Consider the following 14,386-nt stretch of genomic DNA (forward strand, 5'->3'; position numbering starts at 1 on the left):
TACTACTACTACTACAGCTACTACTACTACTACTACTACTACTACTACTACTACTACTACTACTACTACTACTACTACTACTACTACTACTACTACTACTACTACTACTACTACTACTACTACTACTACTACTACTACTACTACTACTACTACTACTACTACTACTACTACTACTACTACTACTACTACCACTACTACTACTACTACTACTACCACTACCACTACCACTACTACTACTACTACTACTACTACTACTACTATTATCCATTTTTTTCATTCTTTGTATTGCTATTTTTCTTAGAGCTGACATATATCTGCTTACCAGCTTGCCCGTATCCGAGGAAAATCTTGTTGATGTGATAGCCGAGTCCTTTGTAACTAAACCCTGTACGCTATTTTTCATACCAACAAAATAGACTCTCCCTTTTGTATCCCTCGTGGCGACCTTTTTCCCTTCTCTTTTTTCTATATTCTTTAGGACGCTTCCACGAATGCACGACGTGGCGCGATATGATCCCTCACATCCGCTTCCCATCACGTCCCTCGCATGTACAGACACCCTTTATGTTCGTCCTTCTGATACTTGCTCGCCTAACTTCATCATTGCCACATCTCAGAGTCAGGCCACTGCTACTTACAGATTATGCAAGTTCGTCTCTCAAGTAGAATGCAAGCAAGTCACACTGAACGTCACATACACCATCCATTCACACACCGCACAACACCCATTAAAACGGCACAGGCCCAAGAGAACGTCCGAACGTCCCCATACAGCCACCACCCATCAACACCTCATACAGTCCAGAGAACGCCCCCTAAGACTGAACGCCATAAACACTACCCATTAACTCCTCACACAGCCTAAAGAACGTCTCCATACACTGACCGCCACAAACATCACTAATCAACACCTCAAAACAACCAAGAGAACGTCACCAACACTGAACGCCAGAGACACCACCCATTAATATGTCGCAAAGCCCATGGAACTTCTTAATACTCAAATTGTCATGCACTAATCTCTCCCACTCACCCGTAAGCAGGCCCTCTATAGACTCCAATGCCTTATATATCTTTTCCCTCCTGAGGATGAACAGATGGATAAACGGAGATATAGGTTAAGCAGATGACGATAAAAAAATTACCACCACATATTTTTCTTCCTCAACACTTTTTATGGGAGTGCGGATATGATACTTATTTTTTGTTACTAGACATTTTTCTTTTCATCTTTTTTTACTCCTTCGCCTCCGCATCAGGTCAGACCATAGCTTCTTTCTCGTCTCAGGAAATTAAAAACAGAAGCTTATATTGTCATTTTTTTTCGTCGTATTTGACCTGACACCTCCCTTTTCTCTGTCTGTCTCTTCATTTCATTCTCTCTCTCTCTCTCTCTCTCTCTCTCTCTCTCTCTCTCTCTCTCTCTCTCTCTCTCTCTCTCGTCAAGTGGTGTCATTGTGTCGTTTCATTTCACGCCTCCTCCTCGACATCCTCCTCGTCGTCACTCTCCTCGCGCCATCCACTCACTCCATGTCTCATCCCCGTCGCTCTTTCGTCCCGCCTACAGTGTCTTCGCCCTCTGGACTCACACTGGTGGTTTATGCTCATTTTTCCTCGCTTCCTGCGCGAGACATAAACACACTAATAAATATTCCATGCCAGTACGAACGGGAGCCTTATTTTTTTTTCTTTTCTGTTTGCAACCTGATGAATGAAGTTCCAGAAAGATTGATGATGCGCGCTGATTTATAGTCGCTGAGTTTGGTGACGTTTTTTTTTTTCTTCGCTCACCAACTTGACAGAAAAAAACCTGTGTGGAGAATGCCAACTGAATCTAGTCATCGGGAAAGTTGGATCGCATTGACGGCTAGTTGGTGCTTGCGTAAAAACTTGTCGCAGTGAAGGTGTTTGCCGAAATGAGAAAGTTGAAAGGAAGAGAAAATCGTCACTGCTCAGACGTAGTTGTTAAGGTAGAAGTCTGCTGCGCACACACACACACACACACACACACACACACACACACACACCTACCATATTTCTATTTCCCACACACTCCTCATACCATCGCCGAGAAAATGAGTGAGTGACAAAGAGAACGAGAGCAAGAGCAAGAGCAAAAGCAGAGCAGAGAATTGATAAAAGAAGAGAGAGAGAGAGAGAGAGAGAGAGAGAGAGAGAGAGAGAGAGAGAGAGCAGCATATTTTCCAGAATTTCTAACATATTTGAATTTTTTCCGTACGTGTATATTGTCAAACAGCAAACCCTCGCAGTTCACGGAAGGGGCGACGAACGAGGAAGTGAGTATGGACTGAATGTGGAATGGAGGATGAGTTAGACCAGCTAGAAACCTTTGCTAACGGGCTGGGGAGGGAGGATTGGAAACGCGTCAGAGGAAAGAGAGAGGGATCTGAGTCCGTACTTCTGCTGGGTATTGGATCCTGGTTTTATTTTTATTGTTAAAGTTAAGTTAGTTGTTGTGGTGTGTTGAGAGGTTATGGAGAGATGAGGACTTAGGTAGAGACTTTTGTACTACTACTACTACTAATAATAATGTATGCCTAGGATTTTTCAATGCGTATAGGCCTAAGAAAACAATGGAGTAGAAATTTTACGGATACCACCAAATCACAAATACTGCCCTCTAATCAAATTCCGTCCTTCCGTGTGTCCATAAGTCGTTAAATTATAGCATCCAGTGACCTTTTGTTATTTTTATTGTTAAAGTTACGTTAGCTGTTGTGGTGTGTTGAAAGGTTATGGAGAGAGGAGGACTTAGGTAGAGACTTTTGTACTGTCGTTGACTGATCATGATGGCTTATGGTGATGATTTATTTATTTTTGACTGACTGGCTGGCAGGAGTTAATGCGCTCTCAAAGGTTAGAAATAAAACTTGGTAAAAGAAAAGAGAGATGTGTAGGGAGGAGGACAATTAGACCGTGTACTGCGCATCAAAACAGAAAGGTTAGGAGAATTGTGCCTTTTTCTTATCTCCTTTGCTGTAAAAAAAAAAAAAAAAGTTGATGGGTTTGTGTGAGCTCTGGTAGGACTCCTCTTTGCATTCTCCTTCCCCTCTTTTCGCTATCTATCCATGAACAGCTTTCCTCTTCCGGTTTTACCTCCTCATCGCTCTCATCGTTCTCCCCTTTCTACTCCCACTTCCCCATCTAACTGCTATTTCCGGATTTTTTTTCGTTTTTTGGCCGACATATTACCATTACCATTTCAGTTTAAGGAAGGAGTTATTTGTAATTTTTTTTGCCGACATATTACCATTACCATTTCAGTTCAAGGAAGGAGTTATTCGTAAATTTTCTTTTTTTTCACAATTATATTTTCCTTATGCACCCTATTTTTTAGTTGCCTTCTACACCACTACACCAGCCCTCCCTCGTCTGTATTTCCTGCTGCCTACGACTTGAACTCTTGAAAGAAATGAGTACTATGACACCTCTCCATCCGAGGCTGACCCTCTCTTTTGTTTTATTCCTTTCTACTCTCTTTTACAGCAGCAGCAGCGGTTACCGGAATTTTTTTTACGCTAAAGCTGTTTCTGTTACTATTAAAAAAACCTCCTCGTCTCGTTTCTCCTTCTCCTCTTTCTCCTTTTCTTGTTCCTCCTTCTCCTTAATGTTGCCTCCTGCCCCCGGCCCGAAGTGTTTTTTTCGCCGCATGCCTGGATATCTTGGTGCCTTGAAGACTGCAGCGATTATTAAAAAAACAATCTTAATCATCGAAAACTTTTGGAGCCTCGGACTTTTTCACTCATTAGCAAATTCCGGGTCTTCGTTCATACCAAGAAATTATTTAACGCCAATATTGTGCCCGATGCGTGTATAAATTCACGTGTATTTCTTTTTCCAGAATAGCTTGGCCTTACGCAAGAGGAGTGGCTGACTGGCTGGCAGGGGTTAATGCGCTCTCAAAGGTAAGAAATAAAACGCGATAAAAGAAAAGAGAGATATGTAGGGAGGAGGAAAATTAGACCGTGTTCTGCGCATCAAAACAGAAAGGTTAGGAGAAGTAAGGCTAAAAGGAAAGTGAAAAAAAAAATATATATGTATAAAGAGAAAATGAAACAAATGGAAAGAGGAGGGAAAGAGATAGAGAATTAAAGGAGAATATGGGCGGGATGAGCGTACAGAGGAATATACGAGAAAGGCTACGAAAAGGAGTGAAGGAGGGAATTGCATCATACTGAACGCTCTTTGCCCTTTAGTGCCCTCTGCCTATTTTTTACGACTTAATTCTCATTACATTCCAACCCTTCCCCCTATTCGTCTGGCTCCCGCCCCTGCCCGCCGCCTCGCCCCACTCACCCCGCTGGAGGAAGGGGCGGCGGCGGCGGCAACAAAGGAGGGAAGCGCTCACATCAAAAGCACAATGCGAAATACAAATGTGAGGCTCCTCTTAGTGCGGCCCCCGCCTCTGATTGTATTAGTGTATTCATAATACCTGTACTAATGCGAAGTTCCCCTTTTCCTCCTCCTCCTTCTCTTCCTCCTTCTCCACCTCCGCGTTTCAACTCAAATGAATCAAAGCACTTCTTCTTTAACCGTGTCATCAATGTATGGAATGGTCTTCCTCAAAACGTCGTCGACAGCGAAACTATTTGCAAGTTTAAAAACCGACTAGACAAATATTTAGAAGCTAACCCGAACATTCGCTATTTTGCTCCGGTCTAACAGAAAGTAGTGTTAGCTTAGTTGTCGTGTATGATCTTCCTTCTATCCATATATAATTCCATTGTAGTTTTTCTATACTACATGGTATTCTTCCTTTTCTTGCCAGCTTCGGCTGGAGGGACTGGTGGGAGGGGAGGAGCCTTCATCTTTGCTGTCCTGTGTCTCTGACTCGTAGATTAGAGTAGATGGTAGCAAGAACAAACAGCCTAAAGTTAGGACCAAGAGGTCTGTTGCTATTTGCTTTTTCTTTGTACTTTGTACTCCTCCTCCTCCTTCTCATTCTCCTCCTCCTCCTTCTCCTCCTCCTTCTGTTCATAATTCTCCCTCCTCCTCCTCCTTCTGTTCATAATTCTCCCTCCTCCTCCTCCTCCTCCCTGGGTCCCATTAGGGTTACCAAATAGGATAATGATTAGAATTTAAGAGTCGTATCTTATGAACCCAACTTGAGACAGTCATCAAGAGATTCGTGTCTTTTTAACACAATCATAGATGTGTCCGCCACTCGGCGATGGTTTGAAAAAGCGTGTTTAGTTGGGACTCGAACCGAGGTCCACGGACTCACCACGCCCGCACGCTGACCACTTGATGATGATGATGATGAAAATAATAATAATAATAATAATAATAATAATAATAATAATAATAATAATAATAATAATAATAGTAATGATAATTATTATATAATCATAATGATCTTCCTTTGTCTTCCCCCTTTATTAATCTTCTTAATTAAAAGCTCCCTCCCCCTCTCTCTTTTATCCTTATTAAGTCTTTTAGCGTGAAAAAATACTTCCAATTTCTTCACCATATTCCTGCTACTTCCCATTTCCATTTGCTTTCCCCTTTGCACGTATTCCTTTCCTTGATTTTCCATTCTTCACTGGTTAATACGTTAGCTGGTATTCATATAACAGTTTTGTCATTTTGTTTCTTTCACAAAGAGCTGACAACAAATGTCCAAATAATGTGCTCTGGGCTTTGTGCTTGTGGCTATTTTATATTTGTTCCACGTGTACGGTGAGCCACTCCGGCGATGCACGGCAGCGAGCGACGAGGCACCAGGCAAGAGAGGGCATATGTTTGGGAGACAGCCGGCCATGCAAAGACAAATGATGCAACGGCTGGTTATGTGTGTGTGTGTGTGTGTGTGTGTGTGTGTGTGTGTGTGTGTGTGTGTGTGTGTGTGTGTGTGTGTGTGTGAATTAATCTCCCTCCTGACCTTTCATAAATAAGCGAGCTAATTACTGAAGTGTTAGTAGTAATTGGAGCTTTTGAGGAAACGAGGTTCTTTCCGTGTACTAACCGCTCGAGGTTATTAATTAAAGTGGTGATATTGAAAGCCAGACATCCTTATCGTACGGATTGTTAGGTGACGCAGATCACTTGCTGTAGTGATATAAATCGGGTTCATGAGTCCGTTTCGGAAACTTTTGAAGCCTGGAGAACTTTGAGCAGGGAGGAGCGGCGGGCAGTGCTGGACGGAGGAGGCAGAGAGATGGTTATGTGTGCGGCTCGCGGACTTGTCCTTCATCGTAAGGTCGGTACTTTCTCGCACGCCCTAAATTATTGTTGAAGTGTCTCGGGCACTTGGAGGCGTGAACACGCAACTTGACCCTCTTTGGGTCGTGCTGGGACCTGGAAAGGGAGGGCCGGCCACTAAGCCTGCTAAGGCAGGGTATTAAAACGTCCACGTAACCCTCCACGGCCACTTGAGCCTGCCGTTTCGATGAGCCATTGCAGCTGGGTCGAGAGGTAAGTGCGATACCTGGTTCTGCCTTTGGGTGATAACGTCGTTCTGCAACGCATTCCTTTGTCTCACGATGTTATTTGTTTTGTTAAACTCTTGTATAACACGCTGTACGTGCGTTACGTGTACCGCGACTGGTGTTGAAAACGCTTTCAGTTCGCTAAATGTTTAGATATACCAAACTTTCTGCCTTCTAATATTTGCAAAAATTAATTCATTAGAATAACTGCCGTGTTATACATACATTACTATGTATAAAATTATATTGACTAGATATTCCTCCCCTCCTCGACAAACTGGTACTGGAGAAGGCTATGAAGATAAGGGAAATTGTTTAGTAAAAGCACACAGTGGACAAATGCGATCTTGTGAAATTGCTGTGATAACTAATTAGAAAATATCCGCTCCGGAGAAGGGTTGTAGTATACATTCATTATGAACAAGTACATGCAGTTGCAGATGTTGATTTTGCATATTTGTCCATCTATATTTTCATGTATATCTGTTGTCTGTCTTTGTCACTAATTGTCAGGCTCTTTGTCTCCCTTTACTAATCTGCCAGTGTACGTCCCTTCATCTCTGCTCCTCTGTGCATAACTCTCTGCTATGTCTGTGTTTGCCTACCCATTTACATTCCACTTTGTCTGTCTGTGTGAATGTCTGTTTGGATGTCAATCTTTACAACTTTCGTCTCTCTCTCTCTCTCTCTCTCTCTCTCTCTCTCTCTCTCTCTCTCTCTCTCTCTCTCTCTCTCTCTCTCTCTCTCTCTCTCTCTCTCTCTCTCTCTCTCTCTCTCTCTCTCTCTCTCTCTCTCTCTCTCTCTCTCTCTCTCTCTCTCTCTCTCTCCATTTCATTTGCCTTCCCTCTTTTTCTGGCAGCCTGCCTGTTTCTACCCATGCCTTTTTTTCCTTTCCTCTCCTATTCTTTCCTCTCTCATCATCTCTTTGTTCCTATTTGGCTGTCTGTATTTATTCATCTGCATATCTATTTGTTTCCCTGTCCTTTCAATCAAACCCTTTGTCTCTTCATTTACATTTTTGTGTGTTCCTGTCCGTGTAATTGTCTCCCAGTGACCTAGTCTGCTGCTCTCTTTTCTTTCTTTCTCTGCGTCCATCGGTCAGAATTTTGTGCGCGTTATAATAATTCTTTATTCGTAGTAGATACAGTTTTTTTTGTGACAGACTATAAAACAAAAATTAAAATACTTAGAAAAAAACTAATAGCTAGATAAAAATATAAAAGTAGTCTAAAAAAAGACATAGTATAAGACTCACTCACTAAAATGTACATATGTCATCAAGTAGCTCGCGTCTTTCATCATAAGTTAAATGACAATCCATCTGGCCGTCAGAAATATTTAAGAGTTCCCTCATTATACAAATCTGCCAAGTTTTATCGCCTTCCATGCAACGTGTCTTTGCTATTAAAGAATTTCTGCTTAGGTAAAATATTGTCTTTCATATATTAATGATATTTATGGCTTTAGATATTCCTTCCGACTTGACAAACTTAGATCAAACTGGTATTGGAAAAGGCTATAAAACTGGGATGGACTGTGAAGTAAAAGCACCCATTGGATAATCGATGAAAGAGAAAAATCCGGGCGAAAGGGTGCCTGAAGTGGTGATGCCTTTATTAGAACATGTATATATACTGCTGCAGATGGCATTTTATGATATATGTTCATCTATATCTATTCATATGTATGTCTGGTTCTCTATTACCCTATTTGTCAGGCCCTTTGTCTCTCTCTCTCTCTTTGCAAATCTGCCATTGTATGCCCCCTTATCTCTGCCTCTCTTTGCATAACTCTCTGCTGTATCTATATTTGCCTGCCCATTTACATTCCACTCTTGGGTGTCAGTCTGTTTGCATGTCAATCTTGCCTACTTTCGTCTCTCTCTCTCTCTCTCTCTCTCTCTCTCTCTCTCTCTCTCTCCGGAACATATGTCAAATAAATAAACTATCTTACAACTACCACCAATACAATCATCACCATTGACAGGATGGGTTGAGACCTTGGACCAGTACGGAGAAGGTGCTGACGGATGAGTGGAGGGAGTTCATCGGGCCAAGATCTCGTCGCTGCTAGGTGAGAGGGATCAGAGTTCTGTGCACGTCCATGTTTATTCTCTTGCTTATTCATTTTCCGTGCCTTTTATTTTCTCATCTTCCCTCTACCTCTGATTACCTATTTGCTTCCCTCTCTGTCTCTTCCTCTGCATATCTATCTCCGTGTAATTGTCTCCCAGTCAGTTCTCTTTCCATCTGTCAGTATTTTTCTGCCTATACTACATTATGGTGAGGAGGAACTAGAGTAATTAATATTTTTCCACAATTACTCTATACTCTATCAGTAATATGAATTTTGGATTTTTTCCCAGCACAGCAACTTTTCTACCCACTCTAATTGTATTTCAACAATTTTACTTACAGCTTCAGTATTTTGTGCAATAAATTACTGGAATCTTAAGTATAATATTGAAATTGTACATGACGGATAGGAAGGTTCCTGTGCTGGGTAAAAATGGAAAAATCGTTTAAATTGCTTCCAAATCGGCATTAAAAACCGTACTAAGTCGAAAATACCTAAAACAGGCTCCGGAGAAAAACTGGATGCATATATGTTCTTAAATGAAACTAGATAAGTGTCTGTACCAATAACTTTATTGACCAAACTTTCAGACTTGTCAAAAATACAAAAAATGACGACAATGGAGATTTGAACTGTCGACACTTGTCGGCGAGTGTCGTGATGGTCCCCAGTCGTCTCATGTCCCTCCAACAAGACCACTGCAGTTCCCTGGACGAAAGTGTATCACCCAGCCAGCCAGCCCCTGCATGGAGAGAACATTGTGATATTGCTGAAAAATTTATAGTTTACTTCAAATATACTAGCACTCAGCTTAGTTTGATTTATTAATATATTTTATATGATCCTTCTACTGTTTATTCCGGGGAGAGAGCGAGAACACACGCGCGCGTCATCATAATGCCTCGATGCAATATGACATAAGTTAAGAATGAAGAGGAGGATGACTTGGTTAGAACGCAGGAGGGCAGCACAGAGATGATATCAGTCTCCTTGATATCATTAGTGAACGAGTATTGGCGAGTGAGCGAGAGCCAGAGAGCGAAAGAGAGAGATTGGGAAGACCTACTGCGAGCACACTGGAGGGGAAAGTTCCGATCACGGGGGAGGGCATTGTGGACATTATATAGAATATAGAGATAGACGCAAAGAATGTTTGATATTAAGAGTGCTGTGACTGTAGTTCACCGTGTCCTTTTTTTCCATCTATCTCTGCAGAAAGGGATAGGCCTCTCCTCTTAGTTTTCGTGTGGGGACGCTGTAACGGAGGATGAATGACACTTTGTGAAATAGGTTACAATTAACATTATCATATCCGTTAAACCTTTAATCTTGAAAACACGGCCAAAGCACCAACCATTCCACATTGATAAGTTTACATGATGAGTTTGTGTAGTAGAAACTGAGTTGAAAGAATGATGTAAACAGTTTTAAATGCCGATCTCCAAACAGGACCACACTCAAATTGGGGCAAAATGAAGAAAATACTATCATTAAAAATAGCTAAGCGTTTTCTTGGAAAGCCGTTTTCCTAATGTGATTTTCAAAGGTCAACTTCAAATCTGATGCTACCACTAATAATTTTTTTATAATTTTCAAATAGTTACAAGAGTGGATTACTTGGTTGTCAATTTATATATCAGAATGTGGTTGACTGAGCCCCAAAATTAATACTACGAGTCTTGACAGGATTTAATTGCATGCCTCAACGCGGACACCAAGAAAAAATCAATCAAGATCAGCGTTTAATAGTGGCTACAAAAGGCCTACTTCGAGGGTCAGGAATATGGCAGAATAAAGGAATATCTTTAGTCATTAAATAGGAAAATGCCACGCCTTAAATCAGTAGTACAGAAAATATAAAAATTAGCCATTTTTACCTCTTGATAAGTTTTAAAATATTTTGGTGGTTATCACATTACTGTTATTTGTTATGCCTTCCCTTGATCTCCTTTCACCCTCTCCTTCCCTTACTTCTCCATTGTTATCTTAACCGGAACAGATTCCCTTATCACGCAAAATACAAGCTTTTCCTCCTCCTCTAATCCATCTCTCCCCAACATACGTACATATAATTGCTCTTGTAGCCACTATTAAACGCTGATCTTGATTGATTTTTTCTTGGTGTCCGCGTTGAGGCATGCAATTAAATCCTGTCAAGACTCGTAGTATTAATTTTGGGGCTCAGTCAACCACATTCTGATATCTAAATTAACAACCAAGTAATCCACTCTTGTAACTATTTAAAAATTATAAAAAATTATTAGTGGTAGCATCAGATTTGAAGTTGACCTTTGAAAATCACATTAGGAAAACGGCTTTCCAAGAAAACGCTTAGCTATTTTTAATGATATTATTTTCTTCATTTTGCCCCAATTTGAGTACTGTGGTCCTGTTTGGAGATCGGCATTTAAAACTGTTTACATCATTCTTTCAACTCAGTTTCTACTACACAAACTCATGTTTATCAATGTTGAATGGTTGGTGCTTTGACCGTGTTTTCAAGATTAAAGGTTTAACGGATATGATAATGTTAATTGTAACCTATTTCACAAAGTGTCATTCATCCTCCGTTACAGCGTCCCCACAGGAAAACTAAGAGGAGAGGCCTATCCCTTTCTGCAGAGATAGATGGAAAAAAAGGATACAGTGATAGATAGATAGTCACAGCACTCTTAATATCAAACATTCTTTGCGTCTATCTCTCTATATAATGTCCACAATGCCCTCCCCCGTGATTGGAACTTTCCCCTCCAGTGTGCTCGCAGTAGGTCTTCCCAATCTCTCTATTTCGCTCTCTAGCCCTCGCTCACTCGCCAATACTCGTTCACTATTAATCCAATTCCCTCTTGATGTCATCTCTCAGGGCTACCCTCCAGTATTCTTAACCAAGTCATCCTCATTCATGCTTAACTTATGTCATATTTTTAAGTTTGCTTTCCAAACTTTATTGCCTTATATCAAATTACTTCCTCCACAATATACTTTACCGTTACCCTCCAAGCTCATTCATCCATTTCACAATTCATTCCCATTGCTGTTACACCCATTCAAAACCTCGTCATTTATACAGCTACCTTACTTTTTTCATCCCGTCTCAAGTCACTGTATGCACTTCATCTAACACTTCATCTGGCCGTAAAACAAAGGATGATTATAGGTGCGTTGAATGGGAAGATGGATGCATCGAGGCATTATTGTGAAAATACCTTCTACTTAATCTTGGTGTGTGTGTGTGTGTGTGTGTGTGTGTAAAATATATACACGCCCGCACCAGCACCCACACACGACCTTCCCACTTGTCTCATTCTCCTACACATCTTCGTAATCGCTCAGCATCCTCCATCTCTAAATCATCCCCCTCCAACTCACTCTTTACTCTATCACCATCTCTTGCTCCTGGGATTCATCTCCTCTCGCTTTCTCATTTCCTTCTCCCTCCCTCTCCTTCCCCACCAAGTCCATGTCGCCCATCACTCACATCTCGCCGTCTTCTTCACGTCTTCTCTGCTTCCTCTTGTACCGTCGCCATTATCCCCATCACCATTTACACATTATCTTCCTTCCAATCTCCATCACTACCTGGATCTTCCCCTTCATCCCTTATGTATGTATGTATGTATGTCTCTCTCTCTCTCTCTCTCTCTCTCTCTCTCTCTCTCTCTCTCTCTCTCTCTCTCTCTCTCTCTCTCTCTCTCTCTCTCTCTTTTAACTTTCTGTATTTCGTTCTCTCGCTCTCGCTCTTGCTCTCTCTTATTCATCCTACTCTTACTATCCCGAAACACATGCTGATGACTAGACTCACCTCCATGATGGCCGAGCAGAGGAGCTGGCTGACGGATGCACACACAGATGATGCATATGGAAGAGACTCGAGGCCTGGTTGAGTTGAGACGCAGAGTTGGAGGTTGGGGTGGTTTTGGGAAGGTTCAGCATGGTGGTGGTGGTGGTGGTGTTATCTGTTCATTTTCCTGCAAGATCAGAGTGAGGGTCATACACTGGGGAAGAATGTGTGGTGTGTGGGTGTGGGTGTGTTTGTGGGTGAGTGAGAGCGTGCACAAGGGTGTTTGTATTTGTGTAGCATATATTTAAAATCACAGAAATTGCAACAACTTTTAGTCATCAAATGTTTCCAATAATTCATGGATATGATGTACACTCTCCACAAAAATTTCTCGAACACCTGGATGTGAAAATGAATCGATCGTGGCTGGTCGCCTCGGAATGGTTGGTACCCCTGACTGTGATGACACATCTGAATCCATTACTGTATATGATAAGTTTCGATCCTGTGTTGATATGATGGTCGCAATAAGTCGTAGTACTCACGTTTGTCTCCGCGGAGACCCCACTCAATATTAGTCTATCTCCATTGACTTTATGACAGCAACAATGCCTTTTAACTGGACCGCATGCTATTCAGAGAACGCGCCTTCTCAGCGTGTAATAACAGCTTGAGTTACTTTATATACGTTGCTTTGTCGGTAATGACACTCATTATGTAACACTGCCGTCAGGCCTTCGATGACAAACGTATCTCTCCACGTTATGCATAAATATCGGCTGTGAAATGCTTATAGGTACCAATGCAGAAGCCGAATATCCAACAGTAAGTCACTCGTTTTGTATCAATTCGTAGTTGACGTTATACCCGGCATTTTGAAACAAACAGCTCAGCTGTCTACGAAGTGACGTTATGCTCCCTTGGCGGCATCCAAGCCACGTCCCGCCTGGCAGTCTGAGACTTCGAGGGTTTTATCAAAATGGCAAGAAAATTATTATACGCCACACGCTCGTATTATATTCACATAAAAAAATGTCTCAAAATCGTTACTTTCGACAAACCTCACGAACCAAGCAATTATCGATGGCCAGTATATTAGCTTTTATAATATTACCATTACTTATGGTAAATTACTGTGATAACCATCCCTGAGGGTGGACCTGAAAATGTTAGAAGTGTTCAATTGACGCAACACCATAAGAGGTGTCGCCACAGCAGGACACACGATTACGAAACATGTTTCACTGGAGTAAAATACGAGCGTGTGGCGTGAAATAATTTTCTTGCCAAATTAACAAACGAGTAATGCGGGACGTGGCTTACGTACCACCAGCGACTCGTACACAGCAGCGACAATAATTACCGCGTTCGGTTCGTCCAAGCGGCCAATCGAAACCTCGTGAAGCTCCACACTCAATCGCTTCAAGTGTTTCATAATTATGGCCACAACCTTACCTAACTAAGATGGAGGAGCAATTACTATTAATTCTGATAAAATCACCAACAGAGGGCTCAGTATAAAAAGTTTTGTAAACTAGATAAATGGAACAATGTCAAGATTTTAGCGAAGGAAAATGTTGGGAACAAGTAAAATGAGAACGACTCCACACTATCACCCAAAGGCACACCATTGCATAACACATACCTCAACAGGCTGCGTCACTGGCTCAGTGGATTGATTGACTGGGCTAAAGTCACATATCGAGCTCTCGCACAGTCCTCAGGCCACACCGCATGTATTCGCTTCCTGTCCCAGCGAGACGCTCACCACGCGTACCTGTGAGGGAGATGCAACCCCTAGCTGAGGAGCGTGGCCACGGGCTGCACACACGTCCTCCTCACTGCTGCCCCGGCCGAGCACTGCCCACCGCCTTGCCCTGCTTCATCATATGCTCCAGGCGTCAAGACGGGTTTCGAAACGGAGTCACGAAACACGCGATCACATAATATTCCTTCAGAGTCGAATTATCTATAAAGCTGAAACCTAATCAACCTTTGCAATAGTCATCATCTATTAGAGAAGGAACACGAGGGCAATTAGTGTCCATTTTTTTTCATTACTTTCTTATACATAAACTAA

The 14,386-nt window shown here is 41.9% G+C and overlaps 1 long non-coding RNA gene across 1 annotated transcript; it reads right to left on the reverse strand.

Moving 5' to 3' along the window:
- Positions 1–9,079: 9,079 nt before the first annotated feature.
- Positions 9,080–14,169, reverse strand: LOC127006934 (uncharacterized). Its single transcript, XR_007759921.1, has 3 exons — positions 13,952–14,169; positions 12,328–12,493; positions 9,080–9,267 (listed from the first exon to the last, which is right to left on the reverse strand). It is a non-coding gene; the product is annotated as an uncharacterized LOC127006934 (long non-coding RNA).
- Positions 14,170–14,386: the final 217 nt, after the last annotated feature.

Source organism: Eriocheir sinensis, chromosome 3 (genome assembly GCF_024679095.1).
Source record: "Eriocheir sinensis breed Jianghai 21 chromosome 3, ASM2467909v1, whole genome shotgun sequence".
Classification (NCBI taxonomy): Eukaryota; Metazoa; Arthropoda; class Malacostraca; order Decapoda; family Varunidae; genus Eriocheir; species Eriocheir sinensis.